Source organism: Eptatretus burgeri, chromosome 9, assembly GCF_056783735.1.
Source record: "Eptatretus burgeri isolate ZD-2024b chromosome 9, Ebu_testis_v1, whole genome shotgun sequence".
NCBI lineage: Eukaryota > Metazoa > Chordata > Myxini > Myxiniformes > Myxinidae > Eptatretus > Eptatretus burgeri.
Window position 1 is genome coordinate 73301955 of NC_140969.1, and position 25669 is coordinate 73327623.

At 41.7% G+C, this 25669-nt stretch overlaps 1 long non-coding RNA gene across 1 annotated transcript; it reads left to right on the forward strand.

The window, feature by feature from the left end:
* The first annotated feature begins 5161 nt into the window (after nucleotides 1-5161).
* On the forward strand, nucleotides 5162-24730 carry LOC147020360 (uncharacterized). Its single transcript, XR_015062081.1, has 3 exons — nucleotides 5162-5252; nucleotides 23965-24084; nucleotides 24534-24730. It is a non-coding gene; the product is annotated as an uncharacterized LOC147020360 (long non-coding RNA).
* The last annotated feature ends 939 nt before the right edge of the window (nucleotides 24731-25669 follow it).

A 25669-nucleotide genomic window follows, 5' to 3' on the forward strand; every position in this document is an offset into this window, starting at 1 on the left:
GTTGCTGAAACACATGCCACGTGCCAAACTTTGTTAATCTCAAACTCCCCGCTCCAATTTCATCCGATCCTACAAAACCAAATCAAAGCACTTCCCCCATCCGGCCGTTCTGGAGAAAGTTGACATGAAATTTGCCTTCACCTTATTTTCAAAGGAAGCATGAGCATTGTCTACATCATGGCCTTTGGTAGGCACGGGCACCGGCAATTGAGGAATTGTCAAGTCTGCTATCACCTAAAACACCATGGGATTTTCTTGTAGCATGAGCAGGACAAGGCAAATCCAATCACTGCAACTTGGACAAACCTCAATGGCAAATAATCCTTGGAGATAAAAGGTTTCACACTCGCTCTCATTAGGGTCTCATTAGCAGCTTCACCACTTTCAGGATAAATCTCTCACAACTTGGAACACATCAAAACATGTCCAAACAGAAGATTATAGGTTTCAGCTTTTCGAATTCATGAGGTCGACAGGTGCAATACACATCCCATTATCCTCACGTCTGCATTTAAGGTTTGATTCTTTTTGGTGCCTTTGGCCTGTCAATCACATGATCTGGTTTTATAACCCTGCTGTTCGCATCGATTGTTTCAATTTGCTTCAATTTCGTTTCAGACTTAGTATATATCCTCGCAGGAGTATCCGGCGTTGCCGGACACTGCCGGATCACTCCTCCACACCCCTTCCCCTGCTTCTTCCCACATCATCCCCCATCCTCCTCCCCCCCCCACCCCCCCCCCACACCTTCCCCTCATTCCTCCCACCCCCACACCTTCCCCTCATTCCTCCCACCCCCACACCTTCCCCTCCCTCGTGTCACCCCCCCCACACACACACACACACACACACACACACACACACACACACACACACACACACACACACACACACACACACACACACACACACACACACACACACACACACACACACCTTCCGCTCCCTCCGAACTCCAATCCCTTACTTGCAACAGGTGGTGGTTTATGTGTTTATAAGTTATTTATAAGAAAATGACTTTAAAATACTGAGTAAGGTGGATTGAACAATAGCGCTCAAAGTTGAGCAACAGTCATTACACAAATTCTTGAGGAGAAGCGGGAGGTTACTCCCTTTACGTCATGTTATAATAATGTACCACTCTCAATTTACAAAGACACACTCACCTGTACGCTGTTGAGCCATGGAATGCATCTCATGCCGTGACATGTATGACCATTGGATCTTCGATATTATAAAGCAGGAGTGGCTGTCTGTCCGTCTTTCCATCCCCAAACTAGTCCCTCAGTTTTGGGGCTAGTCTCGGCAAACTTGTGGAACCTCTTGGGGTCACAGACAGTTTTTCTGTTCTTGCGTATGACAGCTTTGGCTGCCGGGTAGCTATCATTTCATTTCTTCACCACTACACTGGTACTCATTTTGCCAACCTCGGAAGGATGACAGGCTGAGTCGACCCCACCTAGTGTTAATTCATCAGAACAACAGGACTCAAACTCAGGACCCTAAGATCCAAAGCCCCCCACCCTAACCACTAAGCCAACACCAGGCTTACAGCCAATGTCTTAAACTGGGTGGGAGGTTTCACACTACTCTTCCGAAAGTTCTGGGCTGATAACATCCAGACTTGCTACAAATGATCAACATGACCCCAATTAGCGTATGGGGGTATTTTTTAAAAAAAATCTTTGTTGATGTTATTGTGGGGGGGGGGGAAGTGTAGCACCCCCTCCAGGTGTGGTAGGGTATTACAAGTCTCCACCATTTACAGTGCAGCGAGGTGTTTTGAATTATAGGTAGAAGGTATGTTTTTGCTTCATGCACGTAATCTGGGTTATTTATTTTTGCCTACACATTGCTGTCACTTGCCTATACACCACCCAAATAAAGGTGTTTTCCTGAAATATATATATACACATACATACATACAGTATACAGTATTTCACCGTTTCCACATTGTCTTTGCTTTCGGGCTCCCTCTGATGCACAGCTTGGGTACCTCGCTAGTTTACAATAAATGAGTCTTGCCTTGACTGGTGGGATGGTCAAGAGATAAGCACACTCCCCTCTAAGTTGTCTAACCTCGGTTTGAATCCCAACCCAGCTATAAACTATCATCCCAGTGTTTCACAGACTGGGTGATTCATCAATGTGTGTGCCGTCCCTCGGATGGACGTTAACCTGGGCGTCCCATCTTCCAGAATTGATTGGACATTAAATATCTCACGGTATCCATCATAAACAGTCGGTGAGCTATCGCTGACACACCCTTTGTAAAGCACACCCGTAAACCAATTGCTTTAGAAACCAAGAAATTTCACAACTGGTGTTGGCTTAATGCTTAGGGTGGGGGGCTTTGGATCCTAGGCTTCTGAGTTAAAATCCCGCTCAGCTGTTGAATTAAAACCAGGTGGGGTTAACTTGACCTGCCATCCTTCCGAGGTCGGCAAAATGAGTGCCAGCATGCTGGTATCCTGTGTCGGAGTGGCGACCCATCCAGGATTGTGCCCAATAGCCAAGGAGACTGCTTAAGCAGCACCAACGCTCTGTATAGAGTATGGTCCCAATCTCCTCCTTTAGAAACAGTTGCAAGGACAAAGGAAAACCTGATAAAAACTCCATAAGATCTGGGATGAAATTTTGCCACCACGGCACCCAAAACAGGCACGGCACGTCCACACACCCACGGAGAGTCCCTACATATCCAAATCTACCCATATGTACCACGTTTGTGTGTGCTATATACATACCTCTACCTTGTAGTGACTGTCGACTGTACATCCTGATCGGGACATGAACTGTACGGCTATCGACTGCTGGGTGCTCAATAAGTGGCTTAAGCACTCAAGAAAACATTCCAATTGAACGGCTAGCTTGGCAAGCGATTACCAATTGCCATCAATAAACCCATGCACCTGGAAATGCCCAAACAATGTCAAAATTGGACAAATGAAAACTGTTCTAGCATCGAAATTGCTGCTAAGTTCAATTATGGAGCTTAAAATTTGTAATTCGGTACTTGACATAAGCTTAGGTGGCATCAAAATGTGAAAACCTTGGAGGGGGTGAATATTTTTGCAGGTCTGTATATGTATATGTATTATGTATATGTGGATGTATGAACCAGACTCAGTTGCATCATGATTCGAGCATCCACTCTGAGTCTGGGAGGACAGTTGTTCAAACTCCAGCCAAGTTATACTAACGACTTTAAAAATAGTACATGCCACTTCCTTGTTTGATGCTCAGCATTTATAAAGATAGAGCATGGACAAACAACAGTGCGAAGGTAATGGCAAACTACCTGGTATAACCCTTGCCATGAAACTGCTTCGGCAGCACCAATGCTCTCTAAAGAGTATGGATAATCAAATCAAATATCTGTATGAGTACAATTATTCACTTCCCAAATGCCAATTATGATCATGAGATCACAGTTCTATGGCAAGACAGGTGCAGTTATCAATACCTTGTTGGCTCTTTGGTAGTTTTGGCTTTGATTTAAAAAAAAAGTCACGTTTGTTAACTAAAGACTATTCATACCATGATGATGAGAATAATGATAATGAATTGAAATAGCCTTTCATCTCAATAATAGTAATAATAATAATAATAATGTGAAATGATCTCCCAATTTCTGACTTCAAACGTGAAACCAATTATGTGTTCTTACAAGTGACATGTCATTTAATCGAGTTGGTGTTAACCCCAGCAACCGATATGTTACGTCAAGGGGTCGACAGAAGTCGGAGATAACCTGAGAATTCATCTTTAATGGCTTCCACAACTTTGGTAGTATACCACTCCTATCCCAAGATAAACTTTTGTTGATCTGTTCTCCCCAGCAAGCTGCAGGGTATTCATTCTGCTGACCTCGAAAGGATGACATATATCAATGTTTACAGGCTGAGACGACCCATCTGGTGTTATCTCAACAGCATGACGCACTCAACCTCAAGACCCTAAGATCTTAACCCAGTCCCCTAAACCATTAAGCCAACACCAGGCTTATACTCATTATACTTACTTGTTACTGTTATTAGTTTGAAGCTCCAGAAAAACAAAAACACAAATTGGTAACTTTCACACTATTTAGTGCGTCCTGCTTTTTAACATCATCCTCATTTTAGAGCTGTGGATATTTTCACCATATTTGATTCATGTCATAACCTTTTTCACAAGGGTCATTCATTTTTTTTTACCCAAAAACCCGATTGATAATAGCTGTTAAAAAAATAATATTTAGCAGCGTTTTGCAGTGTCGATCCAAGCTATAAGGAAATGACCTTATTGTTTCCGTATTTGCTCTTTCATCAGTTTAATTGACATCTTTAATATTTATAAATGTATTTTAGTCTTGAAATAATCTTGATACTCGGTTTTCACCTGAGTATCTCAATTATTATCTCAATGTCTGGAGTATCCCCCTATATAGCAACACCGAATAAACTTTTATCTGCATTTACTTAAAATCTGTCTTACCTGTCAACCATGCTTAAAAGTTTTCTTTCTTTAAAGGTCACCCAGCTCCAGTTGTCAAATGTTTCATTTGCTGTACTTTGCAATATTGCTCTTAAAAAAATACCTTCAATTTTTTGAAAAGAGTGTCAAGGATAAAGTCAAGGTACAAGTTGATACTTACCTACCACATTGAGTTATTATTATTATTATTATTATTATTATTTTTTAACTAATACTCTACATACTCGCAATTTCACATTGAGGGGTGGAGGGGGCTGAGGGGTGGGTTTGGTTTAAAAAGTAATGACAGGCAATCTATTAAAAACCCATGGCATTAATTTAGACCCTTTCGGTCAGTGAAAGGTCACGTTTGAAAATTAATTTAACAGGCGGTTATTAATGACAAACTGAAACCTTGAATCATGGTTATGATTTTTCTGAGGGTCAGCAATACAAGTAATGAAAGGATAATACATGTTCCATATTAAAACCCCACAGATCAAGCTACTCCAAAAGAGCATCTTGGTTTTTAAGCCAGCAGAGATAGACCCGACATCAGATCTCCATTTGTGGATCAATCGATGGCAGACGATGATAATGGCTTTTTAGTCCCCCAAAATGCCGTGCCAGTTTCATCAGCGGAGCAGTATGAATCATACATGTCAAACCACATTCATGTTTCTTTCTTCTTTTTTTTTCTCCAGGGAATAAAAATGGATGGATTCAAGAAGAGTGTCTCATTTGCTTCGTTGCTGCATAACTTGCAACTGTTTTGGTTATGTCTAGAAACGTTGGTAAGTGACACTGGGGATGTTGGAATGATTTCATGCAACCGCCGACAATCAAAAGGCCGATGCCACTGCTTATATATTGTTAAGTGGATGGTAGGGAGTAGTAACCCCTCCCCACCCCCTCCCCTTTTGTGTTATTCGTGTTTATTGTAAATATGCCACATCTACTTACGGACTTTGTGGATTATGCACAGTCAAGCGTTAATTGTGGTTAATTAGCTTGGAGCACCACAGACCCAATGTATTCCTCTCTATCCTCTATCCATTACATTTACACACCTTGGATCCTTTACCATGTGCCTGCACCCTAAGATCGGCCAGCTCATCTGTCCTAAGGAGTGTGGGCCAGAGTACTTGCATTTCGGAGTGGTTTTGCAGCAGAGGGTTGTGCAGGGGAGAGATGTAGAAGCTGAGTTGTGGGTGGAGAGAGAGGGGGGAAGACAGATGAAGATGGAGTTAGACAGAGACAGACACACAGGCACAGGCAGCAGAGCGAGGCCGAGGCACGGGTCAGTGTTGCTGTAGACAGTCCGAGAGGTTGGTTCCTTGTTGAGCTTGTAGAGTTGGGTTTGTAGTGTGAGGGTTACAGGTGTATCAATGTCTAGAATGAGCTCATCCCACCTGTGCTTGGGGCCTCAGAATATTGCACCCACGTGATATTGCAGAATATTGCACTCTGTGACACTACCCAGCAAAGACATGCCATTCCATCTTCCTTGCTTTTCTTTTTATAACTTGTCCAGCTTGTCAGGTTTCATTGTTTCTTTGCTTCCCTTGCATCCCTTTATTTTCCAATGGCCATACTGGATGGTTGTATGAAAGTACTGTTAAGGGTGTGTGTGCAATGTTGACTTTACGCTGAGGCCCCATTGGCCTTCTACCTCTTGTCTTCTGCATAATAATATAATTATAATAATTTAATATATAATACTTGATTAATATAACTGGTACACCCACTTCCGATGGGAGCAGCAAGAAGGGTCATGTTATTATCCTCTCTGGGGTATATAGATTACAGTGGATCTAGCACAGGTCCGTTTGTCTGTGGGGGACGTGATAAGTATATAATGCCACTCCACACAGAATGTGAGCATGTGTATGGATTATGGTAAACCTTTAAGGACCCCACGACCCTTTTAGACCCCAAAAACCCTTTTGACCCTTTATAACCCTGACACCCCAAAGAACCTTTAGACCCTTTATAACCCAAAGACCTGTAAGATCCTTTAAAACCCTAATAGCCTACAACACCCTGCACACCCTTTAAGAACCCTAAGACCCTTTAGAACCATAACACCCTCTAAGACCATCTAGGACCCTGAAGACCCCTAATGACCTTAAGACCCTTGAGACTCTTAACACCCTTTAAGACCCGGAAGATCCCGAACACCTATTAGACCCCTATGACCTTCAAGAGCCCTAAAATCCTTTAGTCCCCTGAGACCTTTTTGACCCCCTAAGACCCTTATGACCTTTAAGATCCCCAAGACCCTTGAGAACCCTAAGAACCTGTCGATCCCATTATAATCCTTAGACCTCTTTGATCCTTTAGATCCTCTTGGACCCTTTAGAACACTGAAGACCCTTTGAATCCTTTCTACCTTTGATTCCTTCACACCTTTCAGACCTTTTAAACTCTGTGGATACCTTTGACCTTTAGACCCTTTTTATACATTTTAGGGCCCTTTGGACCCCTTCAGACAAATTCTGACCCTTTAGACCAGTGTTTCTCAAGGTGGGGCCTAGCAATATTTTGGTGGGGCATAATGATTCAGAATTAATGAATCAATACATGATCGCTTTCATAGCTTTGCCTTTTGAATACATATGGAGTATATACTGTAGTGTATCCAATCATGGTGGGGCGTAAGATTTTTTTTTGAAACTCAAAGTGGGGCATGGGATAAAAAAAAGGTTGAGAAACACTGCTTTAGACCTTAAATTACACCCGTTCGACCCCTTCGACCTTTTAAGACCCTTTTTTGACCTTTTAGCTTTAAGACATTCAGACCATTTGACCTTTACAACTTTTCAGACCTTTGGCCTTTGGACATTTAATTAACATCCTTCCATTTATTTGCCACACACAAAATACACCACACAAAACAAGTCCTGGCAAGGGTCTGCAATCTCTGCTCTTTCTTGTTACTTTTGTTATTAGAAGTGGCCTTGGTAAAATGCCACAATTAGCTATCTTGACACGGATATACACCTTAACACGGAATTCTCCCAAGGCAGAAAACACTCTTTGGAAGGGGGCAAATGAAGTCGCTAAATCCTCCGTAGTGTGACCATTTAGTCCTCCTGTAAAGTTCAGTTGAGATTGGATAAATAATGACCGAATATATCGCAGTCAAAAAGACAGACAGACAGACACCAAATTGTGTATTTCAGTATGATCGTTGAAGTTTTTTTTAATTGTAATCATTTGCAATAATCCTGTTACTAATGTGAGGGTTCCATCTTGTTTTGCTTGTAGCGGGAAGAACCCATGAGGTAGCGAGGACCATTAGACCAGGTAGGGAGATCAGATTTAGGTTGTGTGGTGTGTATCACTGCCATTTCACTCATTGTGATGATGTTGAAAAGTGTGTGTTGTGAATACAATCAATAAATAAAAACCCTCATGCTTCCCCAATGCCCTATAAAACAAAGCAGGTGACACAATTTGTGCAATTTGCTTTGTAAGGGTTGGAATCACAACTCATGATATCAGATCATCCTTTATTTACTGATACATGTCTCGGAAATCTAAAGTACAAATACTGTTCTTATCCACTCAATTTAATAATCCTTGTGGTGGTATACTTTGTCATTGAGATTTTTGATCACATCATTTAATTTTGCAAAAGTATTAGGACTGCACACCCAAAGATGAAATGGAACCTCCCAATCTGCATGGATTTTTGTTCCCCCCATGACAAAGCAGCTTGAGCTCCATCAAAGAGTTTTATTGTGGCATTTTGGACAACACTACACTCTTGGCTTTAAGAAGATATCCAACCACTCTTTCCTTGTAGATTGTAGAATGCTGCCTGCTTGCATGGGTCAATAACACGATCAACTGTTGAACTTGCACTTGCTCTAAAGGAGACATGTTGCAATATCATGCTTGATGTCTACATTTGGTGCAGTGTTATTGAGAGGCTCTGAGCTGTGCAGGCCTACCATTGGTGGACCAACACCATATTGGAAACCAACTCGATGGTGGAGAATCAATCCGCTGCACATTTTTTCACTTTCCCATTACTTTTAGTGATCCAGTGAATGTACATTATTCAGCTTCTGTAAAAACTGGCTTGGTAAATATGTTTACCAACAAGCTCATATAATTGCTATTTTTTGTGATCATGACACATTTTGCTTTTCAATGGAGGTAATATAAGACACTTAGCATTTTAGGGCTATCGACATAATTTTTAATGTTAAATGCACAGATAATAAAGGGAGAAGAATAAGGTATGTGTCGCCACTTTGAATGCATAATATATAGATGGGCCCTAAATCAAAACTATGTATATATATATATATATATATATATATATATATATATATATATATATATATATATATATATATATATATATATATATATATATATATTTATTTCATTCATCCAGTTCGAAGAATTCGATACAGAAAATGCACAAGTAACTATATATATAATTATTGTTACAAATTTGGGAATTCGATTGCACACAACATTCAGGTTCCTTTAGTCAGTTATGTCGATAAGTGCTTGTTCCCTAGATAGTTTACTTTCCATTGTTTAATGGGCAGAAATCGATTAGATGTGCTGTGATTTAATCTAATAGTTAGTGAGCAATCACGACACAATGGAGACGCCCCTCCCCCTCTTCTGCGAAGAGGAAGAAGAACCCTCCCATCCTGAATCACGGGACGTAAACAACTCCCTCCCACCCGTGGTTGTGCGGGCACGGGGGATGAGTCATGCCAGGAGCGGGGGAAGGGCGGAGGACAATAAGGAAGAGATCCTCAGTTGGTTCGGGTGGTTGTTCAGTAGGCCTTCGGGTTCTGCTTGGCTTGGGTTAGGGAGGAGGCTTTTTTAAGGCTTTCTGCTTTGGCTTGGCTTTTAGTAGGCCTTTGGGTTCTGCTTGGCGAGGGTTGAGACTTTTGGTTCAGTGAGCTTCGGTTCTGCTTGGCAAGGTGGAGGCTTTTTGGAGAGCTTTTTGCTTTGGCTTGGCTTTTCAGCAGACTTTCGGGTTCTGCTTGGCTCGGTTCGCTTTTTGGGCTCTGTCTTGGTTCGTCAAAGAGAGTTGAGCTGGTTGCTCGGCTTGGAGTTCTTGGTACGTGTTGTGAGAGGCTTTGCTCATCGGAAGAGAGTTGAGCTGGTTGTTCGGCTGGCTCTTCTTGGTTCGTGGAGCTCTTTGTTCTCCGCTTGGTTCCTAGCTTGGTGCGACTCATCGGCCTCATCTTGGAGGTGGTTCTTCGAGATAGCGAAACATCGACGGGAAGGATCGGCGCCTCGTCTCACCAGCACGTGCTCGGAAGCATGAGAGAATTCGCTGGAGCTCGGGAAGGATCGCGGCTCACGATGATTGGATCCAGCTCGCTCTCGCTGGAGCCCGGGTCCAAACAGCTTGAAGACCACACGAGGTGGAGAGGTTCGAGATAGGTTCTGGGTTTCAGCTCATCTGTCCTCCGAGCTGGAGTCAGTTATTAAAGGCATCAACCACCATTTCTTGTGTGTGTGTGTGTGTGTGTGTGTGTGTGTGTGTGTGTGTGTGTGTGTGTGTGTGTGTGTGTGTGTGTGTGTGTGTGTGTGTGTGTGTGTGTGCTTACGTGTGTCCGTGGGCCCGTCTAATAAGTCGGAAACTGTTAAGTGCCTGTGTTGAATTTGCTTCACATTGGAATAGAACTCGGCTGTAGGATTTTTTGCTCGTGTCTTTTTCCCCATCCCCCCATTCATTGCATTGCCTGTGTTCAAATAAATGTCCCCATTGTTAAATGTTACCCGCTCGTTACGTCCCTTCCTCTCATTGACTGCCATGGAGTGTTCAAAATGTTAGCTGGTTTTTAACACCGATAAGATAATCGGGTCCGACGGGACTCGGCGAGATATAACTGCTCGGCAATCGCATACGAAACAAGCTGTGTAAAGCAGCTCGTTTTCGTGCAGGTCCCGTTGAGGTGTAGATCCCCGGCATTTCTGTCTGCGCGAATAATTAGGTATATCGATAATTCGGCGATTGACCCTGTAGCGCGTGGACAGAAGAGTTGGCTGATCTATGGTGTTATAAAAACACCCGTAGCTGGGTTTTGGTGTTGATCCGGAAGCTATGACTAGATTGTTCGTTCGGTGGGCACGTGCCGCCACAATTGGGCTGAGGCGTTCGTCCACACGCCGAACGGGCGAGAATCCACAGCAATATATTGGGTCGCCGAAATAGGTGACCCTTATTGTCAGTAATTCTGTCTGTTTGTTTGGATGTTTGTTCGTTTGTCATCAGCATAATTGGGAGTAAACGTGGGCCGATTTTGACCAAACTCGGGTGGTAGGTACATCTTATGACCTAGTGCTTTGGAAATTGTGATGGTTGCAAGGGACGCTTTGGTTCCCTCGCAACAACCGAAAAACCTTCAAAATTGGTACCGTTGACGCGAAATCAATTCCGAAAGCCATTATCCCACGTAGGGTTAAGAAATTTGGCAGGAATGATCTACAGGTGATGCTCTATCAAATATATTCCGGTTTTTGTGATATATGGAATACTTTACCCGCAGTTCCCCCTACAATTAGGGTATGCGCGAAAATTGGGGAAAATTGAAGGCCCCCAAGCGACAAGGTGAGTGCATCGATACGAATGAAACCTTGCAGCTTCATGGTACTCAATGAGTACTACAATTTTGCCTCACGACATATTGACCGATTTCTCTTAGGTCAGGGGTCAAAGGTCAATTCGTGCAAAAATCGATAATATGTGAGAGCTGGAGGTGCCTTCGCGCCAAATGCTACTACTCCTAGGGTTATGGTCAGATGGTCATGAAAATTCACACTAATCATCTGAAATACATTGCGCACAAAAGATTGAGCTGGATTTTCGATTTAGATCTTTGTTCACCCACAGCACCCCCTCAAACTTTCGGGATTTCCGATTTCAAAACGCATTTTCGGTTCTTTTCATTCAAATTGATACCGAGTAGTTATCAGGAGATGGAACTGGATGAGATTTGATATGCATAATCTTAAGGTGATTCCTTATCCACTATATGACATCCATTTTGCTCTATATCTTATAGTTTCCATGCTCGGCAACCCATCGCCGCCTTCCGGCATATACATATATATATATATATATATATATATATATATATATATATATATATATATATATATTGTTAGTTGTGCATTTCCTGTAGTTTCTGTATCGGATCCTTTGAACTGGATGAAATTTGAATGGTTGAAGCAAATACTAATTGATTTATAGGATTTGAAGTTTGCATTAAATCTGATTGTACTTCTTGATGACATTACGGGTCAGTGTTGAAGGAATGAGCCATCAATTTGACCAATCTCAATTGTGGTTTCTGTGGCTGTAGAATGGATGGGGGAAGTATGGGAGGGACCACTAATGTCGCAGATGGGTCAAGAACTCAGTTTCACAGTTCTCACCTTCCTCCTCTGTCTCTTCTCTTTGGCTAGTTTGATACGACACTTCTCAATCATTTTTAACTGCTTTCCAGTCGTTGTTTCTCTACCCTGTCATATTCAGGGTAATTATTTCCCAAATGGAAGTGTCTGTGCCATAAATATTCAAGTTGGCCTTCAGGGAATCCTTGTAGTTCTTGCTCTGATGACCACCATGTGAATGGGTCCCATCTCTCAGATGACCATAAAATATGGATTTGAGAATTTTGGTGTTGCATGAAGACCAGATGACATGCTCAGCAAAACGGAGACACAGGAGGAGTAGCACGTCAATGCTAGAATTTGAGCAAATGTCAGGACTTCTTTATTTGGAACTTTGTTTTCCCATTTGATGCGAGCGATCTTATGAAGGCAACATATGTGGAACTGGCCCAGATGCTCAATATTGTCACATCCGAGTACCCGTTAATTCAGAATTCCTCAGAGCCAGGACGTTTCAACATGAGAGATGGTCCAAATGGTCTTCTATGGCACTGCATTCAATAATGACTCTACTTTTATCGTTCTCCAAGGTCGCCCAAATGAGCCAAAATCGACGGCAAACACACACTGAAAGCAGATGGACGAAAAACGTTTTTTTTTTTTTTAAACCCTTTAAAGGGTTTATTTGAAAAGCAAAGTATAGGGAAGAGGGTTGACAAGACGTTATCATAAACGGACCAAACCAAGCGAGTTAAAAGACACAAAGAGGATATTGGGGATATGCACACTTCCATACAAGAAAGAGAAATAAAAAGCAAAACGTAACCCACTGGGCGCTACGGGATCACACTCGTACAAGCTATATATTAATACTGAAGGACCAATTTTGTGCTCCTCCTCGCGGTCACGTCACGTTTTTCCCGGTACTGTGACCTGGACTGAAAGAAACTTCGTACCTGTAAGAGTGCATCGCACATCGTGGCAATAGTCAAACTTCAACTCTGAAGCAGAATAAACACTTTTCGTTTTACATTCGTTTACATGGCGACGTGTGACGTCACCGCTGAGAGGCGTCAAGACGTCATGACATCATCGGTCATTCGCCGACGTCATTACGTCTGTCGTCAACAGACCGTTACTGCTGAGAGGTGTAACTGCACTCCTCGAAAATAGCGTCTGCAATGTAAAACCCTCTTCTGCACATGCTGACTCCCTCAGAATGTGAATTTGACACAAAAAATGTGACAAGAAACATTGTATCTTCTATCTATATATTAATACTGAAGGACCAATTTTGTGCTCCTCCAAGCGGTCGCGTCAAGTTTTTCTCGGTACTGTGACCTGAGAAGTTTTGACACGGTGTTCGTACGTCAAAGTAGACACGGTCACAAATCAGGGGACTTCTTCACAAGGAGTAGTGTACACCAAAAATGTCGTGTACAAGGAAGTTTTGTAGGCCTCATTAGGTAAGGCCATGGAGTACATCGACTGGGATCCGGCTCTTTTAAGAGCCGCCACTGGTTGTCATATTGGACTCATGGAACGGAATCCGTCTGTTACGGGGTTTCGGCTCGTAAGACAATAATGCCGGTGGGACTTTCCTTTGTCTACGATACGCAGGGTGGATACAGGACCCGATGCAGCCCGCTTTAAGAAACTAGGAATGAGATGAAAGCCAGTGACGATGGTGTACAAAGAGGAAGGAAAACAGCCACGTGTAGGCCCACTCATGAGTCTGCTTTCAACTAGGCCATGTGGTTGTCTTTGTCCTTTTCCCCAACAAGGCATCTTGGTCAGCACTTCTTCTTCCTCCTCAAAGTGTTGAGGTCTTTCTTATCCTCTCCCAAGGCAGGGTGATACCAGCTTGGGTCTATCCCAAAACTTTTGTGGAGCGAACCAAGTAATCTCTGCATCATAAGCTACTCTGTGGACCGCTTGCTGAACCTCATTCCACACAAGCCTCTCTTGTTCTCTCATGAGCCTCTCTTTGTTTTTTTTCTGCTGGTGGATGGAGTTCTCTTCTTCCTCTGGGGTGCTGCCCATGAGGGTAGCCCCAATAAAAATAAATATACATCTTTTATTCTGGGCTCCACAGCCTACTGCGCCACCATGGCTGGCACACACTGGTGAAAAAGATCGTAATCGGCCTAGTTTAACATGTGACATGCGTGCCTCTGCGATGGGAAGTCCACACCTAGCCCCACCCACAAAAAAGAGGTTTGGCATATTCAAAATTTGTCTATCCTGTCTATAAATTACATACGCTGCCTCCTCAGTGCCATGTGTAACTCTGACAGATCCCTATTACATGGAAATCTAACCTACATGAAACACATGTACCATACTGCACTTACCACAGTCTAGCTATGTACCCCCCCCCCCCATTCCACGTAACAATAAGATTGATGGCATAAGGTCCAGTTCTCACAACATACAGTAACATAGTGTGGATGACTGTATGGTAACCATTGAGCTATATTTGGAGACTGTTCTTGTACTTAGTCTATAATCTTCTCGTGATCTTGTCAAAGGCAGTGTTTTCCCTCCTCAGCGATGCACCATGCCATTCAGATCTTATTATTGTCACCCATGACATTCAGTAACAAAGGGCTTCTAAGGTGACCAAAGGTATATCCACCATGTTTAGTGGAGTGTTGTTCACTGTGATAGTGGGGAGGGGGAGGGGAGTGCACACCTGGTCTGGGTTGAAACATAACCCACTGGTTTTATAAGACTGACAGGAAGCCCAGATCCTCATGATGCCTGCTTAAAGCTGTCGGTGATGAATTATATATCAGCAAGGGTATGTGCAGAAAGTGTGCAGTCATCAGAAAACAATAGCTTGCAGATCAGCATCTTAATAACCTTGATCTTGGCTTTCAATCTTTGGAGGTTAAAATATTGCCATCAGTATGAAATTGAATGTAGGTTCACCTGTTGACATTTTTGAAGGCTACATGCAGCATGGCTAGAGCACAACATTAAATGATTGAGGTGAGAGGCCACATCCTTGCTTCATGTCATTGCTGAAAGGCTCAGATGAATCTTCATAATCGATAACACATGCTATCAACCTATCTTTAAAATGTAGGATGATATTGATAATCTTTGGTTTGCAGGATGTACATCTGGTTTGGTATGCATGATGTGTACCTGGTTTGGTAGAGACCAAAGGGTCCTTAAACAGTGCCTTAGTCAGGCCTACAAAGACTGTGTTGAGGTCGTGATCTTGATATCCATCATTTCTCCTTTCGCTGGCGAGTGGCAAAAATTGTATCAGCTGTGCCTTGAACAGCTCGAAAGCCACATCAGCTTTTTGGCAGGATAATTTCGGAGACCTAAGTGAACACCGCGATGATTTTGCCACAGCAGGCAGTGACCCTTATTTTTATACAAGTGTGATTATGTTAACGCATCTTTCATCTTGAGTGACAGATTTCTAATAGATGGTATTATGTAATTGGACAAGCTCTCTTACGAAGTCTCTACTGTGTGTGTGTGGATCTCATCATGTACACAGCAAGTCTGTGTACTGTATATATATATATATATATATATATATATATATATATATATATATATATATATATATATATATATATGTATGTATGTAAAACAGTTAGAGTTTTGGTGAGGTGTTCTTGCATAGGCCAGGAAAGTACTTCCTACAATATTTCTTCATAAATGGTATAGAGTGAGTCATAAGTCCAAGGACACAGTTTTAACTGCTTATTCAAAGATTTGTTTATACCATGTATTTATCTTGTTTTCTTTCTTTTTTTTTTCAAATAATACAAATACAGTACATGAAAATTACCTTAACGGTACAAAATTTCCTCAATTTAATTTTTTTCCAACCGTTGGATTAGCAGGTCTTTGCAAACACTTCTGTGGCCACCGCGCAGTCCTGACCTGGCCACTTGTGACAATGCTCTGTGGGGGTACATCAAAGCTAAGGTTGTAGAACATCGCATGGCATCTGTTGATGAACTGAAACAACACTTTCAGGAAGCAATTGGCACCATAACACATCACGTGGTATTTTGTGTCGGTTTTCACACCGCACATGGAGAAAAATTATCTTGTGCTGTAACAACGGAGGACATCAAACGAATGCACTCAATGTCCCAGGAGGTATTGCAATTGTTGTATGACTGTAATATTTTATTATTACTCCTATTATTAATATGTATTGCTGTTGGTACTCCTGGGCTTATGTCTCACCATGGTAGGTAGTATAAACAAATATTGTATAAGCAGCTAAAACCGTGTCCTGGGACTAATGATTCACCCCATAGAATAACGACTTAGCATGGTGGTAAAGTGCTGTGCCAAGTGTGGGAAGATTTTTCCAAGTTCAATGAGAGAGAGAGAGAGAGAGAGAGAGAGAGAGAGAGAGAGAGAGAGAGAGAGAGAGAGAGAGAGAGAGAGAGAGAGAGAGAGAGAGAGAGAGAGAGAGACAGACAGACAGACAGACAGACAGACAGACAGACAGAGAGACATACAGAGAGACAGACAGAGAGACAGAGAGACAGAGACACAGGGAGACAGAGATAGGTGTTGCACAGGTAGGGGCTGCATTGAGGAAATTAAAACTTTGTTTTTAAGGTGTGCCTTTGAAGAGCAATGCCCTCAAGCAGCTGAATAAGGTAACATCATTTATCTTGCTTCCAAAACAGCTGATGACGTTGACAAATGACCTGCCTTGCCAAAATAGTGAGCACTCATCTTATAATACTGTGTGGTATTGAATAGGATAGGGTGAGGAAGAGGCTTTTATAAATGGTCGACTCTTCCATGTATGCAAACCTTTAAATGCTTCAGCTCTGGCAAACCCAAGAAGTTTCCCCTGTTGATCTTGTGTTCTAATCTGATAAAATTCACCGAAGTATACAATCCACCTGTGGCCATTTTGCTTGGTCGAGATCTACACAATCAAGAATATTCTGCTGATCTTAATCGGCCTTCTGAACATATTTTCAACAAAAAATATTCAAAAAATTCCTGAGAACCAGGGTGGCCTACAACAGCTGGGAAATCTGTGATTCTTGCAGACGGTGTGATTTTTATTTCTTTCCCAGGTGAGGATTTACAATAATCTCACATGCTGGCACTCTCTGGTTAAGCACAAATGTGTTTTGAGATAGGCAAAGCAATACAAACACGTATGTGCAAAGATTAGTGGCGTGAACCTGTGCTCTGATAGAATTAGAGCGAAATGATGATCCTCACGGAGCAGATGGCGATCTGATGCTCCAAATAAAAGAAGAAAAGGCAATCTGTATTCGAGCCGAGCCAGGCTGAGCTTCCCGCATCACAAGGACTGCCAAGATGAAAGGTGCATCTGTGCCAGGATTGGAAAGTGATGAGAAATGATTGATGCCAGCTGAGTGCATGAGCTCATCACACTCTATCACCCAGCTACATGTTGATACTGGCAGAGCACATCACATGTTGGATAAAAATAGACCACAGGAAGGTATTCCCCCAAGGGTTCAAAACAAAAAAAACCTCCATTATATTAATCTATCTCGATTTGAATCGTCACATATTGTTCTCATTCATCAAAGTCATGGATAATGAGTCATGACTGAAGGGGAACAGGCTGTCATTCTCAACAAGAGAGTTCTCTTGCATCCTTTTTGGATTGAATCTTCGTCATCAGTTGAAGGTGAGCATGTGCTTGCAGAACATGGACTGTGAGAAATCTGCGAGGGGTACAAGAACCGACGGTGATTCTTCCTCCAGTCTGATGAAGGTTGTACACTGAACAATGTGAGGGAATGGGTAGTTTTCACCAGGAGCCTGCGGGTGTTTTTTTTCGATGCGCATCAAAGTGCCGCCACCACTCAAATGATATACAGAGGTGCAAAGTTACCTTCAGAGTGAAACACACACATTACAAGCAGGATAAAAACAATGTCCCACATATTTGGTAGGCAGCAGAGGCAGATGGAGGCCCAGGGTGTCGATATCTGACATCTTTCTCTTCCTCCTCCTCTACCTCCTCTCTTTCGTCGAAGTAAGGAAAATTGTCGGCAGTGGTGTATTCTAATGCTTCCATGTTGCAAGGAGTTGGTTTGTTATGACCAGAAACAGGAAGGATTGGATTGCAATCTCAAAGCAAATTAATTGGCAAATAAAACTCGCATCTAATTTTAAACTTCATAACTGATTATTGTATGATTTCCAATCATAATCATATCTGCCCTGATCTATATGATCTAATTCTCCAAAATAGACTTGTGGAGTTTTGTCAATGACGTGACCTTTTGAAAGTGATATCCTTTGAAATGTATTGGACTTTCTTTACTGCTGATAAATTCGTGGGTTGCCCTTTTTAAAATCCCGTTTCCACTCCTGCTGGGACATTTGTCGAATAGTGGACCTTCGACCCCACCATCCCCTCCGCCCTCTCCCCATTCCCCCCTCACCCCGTTCCAAAATCCAGTATCTAAAAGATAATAATAAAATATACCCTGGGGAGAAAGACTGTATAGTTTGTGTTTAAAATTTGCATCTTCAACAAAGACTAGATCTTGTGAGTTTCCATTATGGAATGCAATGCTAAATGGTTTTCCCAAAAATAAAAGTTGTGCCAGCACCACTGCAACCACAAACCTCAAATGGTTTGACCCATCATACGAAAGAATGGTAACTCTCACCTGTTGAACTAATTAGGGAAATTTGTGGTTACACTCCATCACAGAGTTGCCATCCATGGGTGCCCAATTATGCTCTCCTTCTCGGCATTTTGTCTTCAGATTTTAATCGGATCCCAACACGTTGAACCATTGACTAACATGGGAAGAGCAAAGATGCCAAGTCGAGGAGGCCTTCTTGGTTCTTCTTCTTCTTTTATTATTTTTCTCCTATTCTTCTTCCTCTTTCTTATTCTTATTTCTTCCTCTTTTTATGCACCTTCCTCTACCTAGTATTAATCCTAGTTGTCCTCTTCTTACTCATCCAGTTATTATTCTCTGACTGATTCCACCGGAGGGGACTACAGGTTTGCTCTCTGTCTGCGGTCCATCCCACCTGTGGATTTTCAGAGTGTTTTTTTCCCCATACCCCTTAACATATTCAACTGAAACTTGGTACATAGCTTTATTATGATAAGTTACAGAACAACTTCAAGTTTCAAGGTATTTCATCAATTTTTCATAGAGTTATGCCTTTTTGGACTGAGAAAATATCACATCGGTAGGGGACATGTATTGCAAAGCAATTCTTCCTCTTGTTATTCTTAGTTTTTTTCTTCCTCTTCCTCCTCTGCTTCCTCTTTGTACCTTATTTTGGAGCATGCAGTACTTTAAATTTGGATGAAACCCCTCTGTACTGTCCCTATTTAGGTTGTATGCTTGTAAAATCCCACAGAATCCTTCAAAAAGTGAAGTGCACTCAGAATTTTTTTTTTAATGTTTGGGGTTAGTTATGCAGTTCAATCAAGCATGACATACAACAGGTGAAAGTACTGCAGTGTGGGCATTGTTGAATGATGAACAAAATGGTCTCCTTGTCTAAGTTGATTTGCCATTCCTTGAATTAAAAATTTAACTCGACACCCATCATGCAGATACCATATGCTTACATCCTCTTGATTATTTGTTTTGGTTACAATTAGTCTAAATTTACTAAAATTGTAACATCAAATGAGAGAAGCTCAGGGACGAGAAATGCATGTATTTGTTTTTAAAATAGAGGAATATTTTAGCGCTTTGATGTTCTGGCTGCCCGCACCAAGTCTTGTGAAGGCAAATATTAGTCGGTTGACTTTCAGCTCACGATCTTGCCTGTGGATTATGGTCTTTCCATCTTCACTAGAGTGTGGAATGTGTAGCAGAGAGTTCCATTGTTTTTAGGGTTGTTTTAACCGTTGTACTATCTGATAGGATGGTACAGAGGCAATGCACTCACCAATGAGCCGTCTGTCCTACGTTCGATTCTCAAGCTGACTGTAGACTGTCGGATTGGCACTTCACTGGTATAGTGTTGTTGCACCACAAAGTGCACCGACCCTCGGGTGGACTGGGCATTACTTGGTGGACATTAAGGATCCGACGGTGTCCTTTGCAAAAAGTAGGCGAGCTATTGCCAGCACCCTGGAACCAATGACAAATTCCTGTCCAAATTACCGCCGAGAAGGCAACGGCAAACTCGAGAGTTCATCGAACACCTTACCCTGTGCAGTCTTGAGAGAAAAAATGACATGGGCAGGGTCTGCGAGCAGCAAATTTAATTGGTCGAGATTCTGTAAAATGCTGTAATATTTTGTCCAAGTACTGCAAAACGGAATGGTTTTGAAAGTGCCAAGAAGGTGATTTGTTTTCTACTGTGTTTAAGTATATAATTCAATGGGAATAAAATAAAGATTTCAAAGGGTGTAAATTTTTTTCTTCAGTTTAGCACTGTTGATGCATTGTCTTTTACACCACCTTATTTAAAACGTTGCATTAGTTATTTGTGCCTGTTGTTTGTGTCCTTTATAACATCCTTAAAAACAGGAAGTTTTCTGTTTCGAACGATTTCCATTTTGTTTGACTGACGGTAAAATTTTTTTTAATCTCATTCCTCTCTGCGCACGAACAATCGGGACGAATTCAGAGTCAGAGTACTGCTTAACCCCAGGTTCGTTTTCCAAATCATGTTCCGATTCGTGTCCAAACTTTAACATTCATTTGAAATTAAGTTGTTCCTCAATCATAAGCTGATGTTTGTAAACAGACAGACAGACAAAAGTGAACCAATTGCTTAACCCTGCTTTTCGCTTAATCATGTGTGTGGGGTAAAAACCCAGAGCTATTATTGTGGTGCGATTACTTTGGCACCACTGAAACTGCTTTCAGGCAGAGCACCGCAGAAAGAAAGAGAATCCTCCATCCTAGTGCAAGAACATTTTTGTAACCATCACACAGGGTTATTTGTGTGAGGTCCCAGCCTGAGCCACAGCGATTCTCAACAATATCGAAACCCCAACTGTTGGATCGGTGCATTGATTTAGTCCTGGTTTCATGTACTTTCTGCACCATTTGTATTCAAGGCCTAAAGACTGATTTTCAGTGTTGCTGTATTTTGAATACCTTAGGCAGAAAGTCTTTGCTCACTTGGGATCTTGCACAGCACAAAACTCAATGCAGCTGGATGTGGTCTAAATAAAAGATTATCAAGACCACTTTCTGATGACTTTTTTTAACCCTCCAGAGAACCTTCTCAAAAGTCTCCCTCAGGAAACCTTTTTGACTCGAGCCACAGGAATGGTGGAAATATTACATAATCCTGTTCTGTTCATTAAAACTTTGCAATGTTTGCTGATTACGATGAGAACTGTGCGCGTGATGAGTGCTGGATGATGGTGAGATTCTCAAAATGGTGAAAATGATCTATTCTCAATGCACAGAACAATGAAGATAATTACTGGGGAATTTTTGCTATCAAGAGTTTTGAGAATAGTCTTAATTATAAACATGAGTATGACAATTGTTTTTGTTGTTTAATAGTTAAATACACAGGTGTGTGCATTCACATGCAGCAGACTTGGTGTATTGTTTAAAGACCTCATTTGGATGGCCCATTACCCCAGCTGTTGTCAATGGTGTGCCTTCAGCACTATTAATTATGCCTTTCTCTCATTTACATAATCAAATTAAGTCTAACTGATGCGAATTAAAAGATTTCAGGAAATTACGGCACTGTAGGGTCTTTCTTGCCCCTTTCCCCCTTCCTCCTCCCCTGCAACCCTCACCTCAGCAAACTGCTTATAATTAGGACAATTATTCTGGGTGAAATTAGTACTCCAGCTTAATTTGCATATATAAATGATAAATTGGTGGTGAAAATTTTTGTGCCATAACTGATTGACCACTGCCTGCAATCCGAATTAAAATAAATGTCTTTGATAATTCCGTTACTTGATGTCAGGTCCATCACCTTAGAAGGCCAAATGTAATTATATGGCCTTAACAGGTGATACTTAATGTGCTCTCAGAGGTAAATAAGCTCAACTGTCACTTTATCCCAAATGCGTTCATGTTTGTAACTGAACTCTGTGTAATTAACCCCTCCCCCACCCCCCTCCATTCACCTCCTCACCCCATTCATAAAAACCAACTGCTGTGAATGTTCTCGTTCCCCGTCCATGGCCATCATTTATAAGTGTGGACATCATATTAAGCATGAAACTTCAAAATTAACGCTCGTCCATATTTATACCTCTCTCTACTATAAATGGATGAGGTGTGTGTGTGTGTGTGTGTGTGTGTGTGTGTGTGTGTGTGTGTGTGTGTGTGTGTGTGTGTGTGTGTGTGTGTGTGTGTGTGTGTGTGTGTGTGTGTGTGTGTGTGTGTGTGTGTGTGGGCACTGCCCCCAACCCCCTCGGAGGAAGGTTGAACTTGGCGTTATCGTTGGTGGACGTCAAACATCCCAAGGTGTCCTACTTACGAAGACTAGGCGAGCTATCTCCGACACCCTGAACAAATTATAAATTCCTGACCTGCATACTGGGAAGGCAATGGCAAATCACCTAATGCAATTCCTGCCTTGAGGCTGGGTTGACAGCACTCACTCTTTCACTATACATATATTATATGTGTATTCAGGCAGAATACCACAATCGTTCATATAATGGTTCAGGGAGAAGCTTGTGAATGTATTGCATTCAGAGCCAGGATATTTATAGACATCGGTGTACCTGTCCATGAATTACGAAGACATGAGCAACCTATATGGCTGTGCAGCAAAAGCATCAACAAAATAAATGGGATTCTCGAACATGGGCTTGAAATAGAAATGATGATGTTCTTTCATGGAGACATTATTCCCACCTCATCCCGGGTCGGCCGGGGAAGGTTTTTGCACCACATCTTTTACGGACTGTCCGGCAAAGTCTGACTTGAGACTAAGTAGCTGAAAGCAGGAATTTTCCAATTATTTAGGGTGCCGGCGATAGCTCGCCTACTCTTCGTGAAGGACACCGTGGGATCTTTAACGTCCACCAACTAATGCTGGCAGACGGGACGCCCAGCTTAATGTGCACTCAAGGGACGGCACACACATTGATGAATCACCCTGCCTGTGAAACACCAAAACGACAGTTTACAGCAAGGTCGAAATTCGAACCCAGGCTGGAGTTACAAATCAGCTCGCTATAGCGCTTGCCAAGCCGGCTGTTCCTTATCAACCGTTTTGAATAGAGTGCTTGCTTGAGTGCTTAAGCCACTTGGCGAGCGCTCTACAAGCTGATTGGTAATGGAACACCTACCTGGGGTGAGTTTGCATACCTCGAGTAAGTTTGGGCCATCCTGCCAGAAGCCTTTCTGAGCATCCTTTGTTTTGAGCACCTGCTCACGAATATTCCGTGGGTGGGGGGAGGGGTGGTGAATATTAAGTTCTGCTTTTTAAAATTAACTATTAATTATTTTTGATGTAACCTTTCCAAAGTCATTATTGTTATTATAATGTACTTGGATATGCAGTTTTGTTTTTATTTTCTTTTGTACTTCTTTTTAATAATCCTTGAATTTGAAATGTACAGGGTGTTTCAAAAAGAGTGATGCAACTTTAAATGTTTCTTTACAAATAAACAGAAACCTCAGGAAAGTGAACCAAACATTTCTTGAAAGCTGATGATATGTTATTTTCTATCACTGATTGCTATTGCAGTAACTCACTGGTCTGTGAGGATATATATATATATATATATATATATATATATATATATATATATATATATATATATATATATATATATATATATATATATATATATATATATATATATATATATATATATATATACGTATATACATATGCAAGTTCTCCTGATAGATATATAATATTTTGATGATGTTGAATGATATAAAGCAGATATTTTGATACCTCTCCCCCCCACAATGTACTTGTATGAACCCCCCAGCACCCCTAAACCCGGTATGTGAGCAACAGATAGATTGTCCTTTTCTCCAGCCTTTTGAACTGGAAACATCTTTGCGATGCATCTCTCGTGAGATTAAATGTGAATGTATATATATATATATATATATATATATATATATATATATATATATATATATATATATATATATCTCCTAATTCCCAGTGTTGTTTACATGTTTGGACCACCCACAGAAAATCATCCCTTCCCAAAGGTGGTGACCCACATTGACAAAACCAGCTCGTAGAGGAGTTGAGGACGACGTTTTGTGCGGTATATGATTCAATTTCACGGAAGTGGTGATAATAGAACAGGTACCATGTGTTGCACAAAATATTGTGAATTTATGAAATGGGGAAAGCAGGATGATGATAATGATCACTTATTCATTCAAGGGTGTGTTCCGTTAGCAAGCAGCTTTCTATTGCTTTCTAAGCCAGCTGTTCTGTATAAAGCTCTTTGGAAGCCGCTCAGCAAATGGAGCAAGCGATTAAGAGAGGTGATTTCTTTTTTTGCTAAAAATGGCTGCCATAGTCAGATTCAAAACGACACTACAACCAATAATGAAATGTTCTGAGGCATACCCCCTGTTATGTATCTAGAACTACTCAGAATATTAATGAAACGGACATTTCAACCCCCCCCCCCCACATACCCACCTGAAATGCACAATGATGCGTTCCATCGATAAGCTTTGCATGGGGCACCTCCTTCTGACTTCCCATTTATTTATCTTTCTTTCTCTATTCCTTCCACTCTGTAGCTGCTGATAACACAATAACGAAGGACTTCGTTTGGCGAAGTTGTCACAAGAGAATTGCGTTGAAGTGAAAATGACGACCTGGACAGTGTTTGCTCGAGTGCCACAATGGCCTTGTTTCCGTGGAGACCACCATGTTGTTAAGCAGTGCCGAGCTCTCTGTTCCATTGGAGCGCTTGCTTAAGCGCTTTGAATATCAAACCGGCTGCTTGGTGAGCAGGAAGCAATTCGCTTGCTAATGGAACACACCCCAGATGTTCACTTCACACATGTTGTTGAATATGGAGTTACCAACATTGGAAGAGTTTGGAAACTGCTTTGTGCTATACGTGTTAGGATCAGTTTCCCTCTGTGCTTTGATCTTCAACCACTTCTTTTTTGATCCAAATCAAAATTCTTTGCATTATTCTTGTGACCCTCGCCGAAGGACAGGGTATTGCATTTGGGTCCGTTTGTTGCTTACAAAATCGAAGATTTTTCAAGTGTATTGGTCAGTCGATTTTGTTATTCTGTCTGTCTGTTTATCACCTTAAGGTCACAATTCTAAACTGATCATCATGAAACTTTACCGAGTTGTAGAAGTCGTCTCAACCGAGAAGCCTCTTGATTTTGAGGTCAAAGGTTAAAGTTCATCTTGAGGTCGTATTTCTAAAATCGTCCTTTTTTTGTCCAATTGACTTGAAATTTGACCAAGATTTGCGTATTAAGTCAATGGATTGGGAAACCAACTATTTTTGAGGTCAAAAGGTCAAAGGTCAGAAGGTCCTGATACCACATGTGAAAAGGCTGAATGCCTAAACTCGGTGTTTGCATCTAAATCTTATGTCCGAAACCCATCGCTTTCTGTACCCAACTTACCCAGTCACACCCAATTGTCCCTGAACTCTGTGTCCTTTTCTTCTTACAAAGTGGAGAGTTTGCTGTCAAACCTCGACTCAGAGTCTGCAACCGGTCCAGACAGCATCAGCCCACGTGTCCTAAAAACCTGCTCCTCTGCTCTTGCTCACTCTCTCTCTCTCTCTCTGTCCTATTCACATCTCATTTCATTGGCCATCTGCTTGGAAATCAGCAAACATCACCACCCAGCATAAAAAGGTGCAAAAACAGATCCCTTCAACTCCAGACCAATGAGCCTTCTC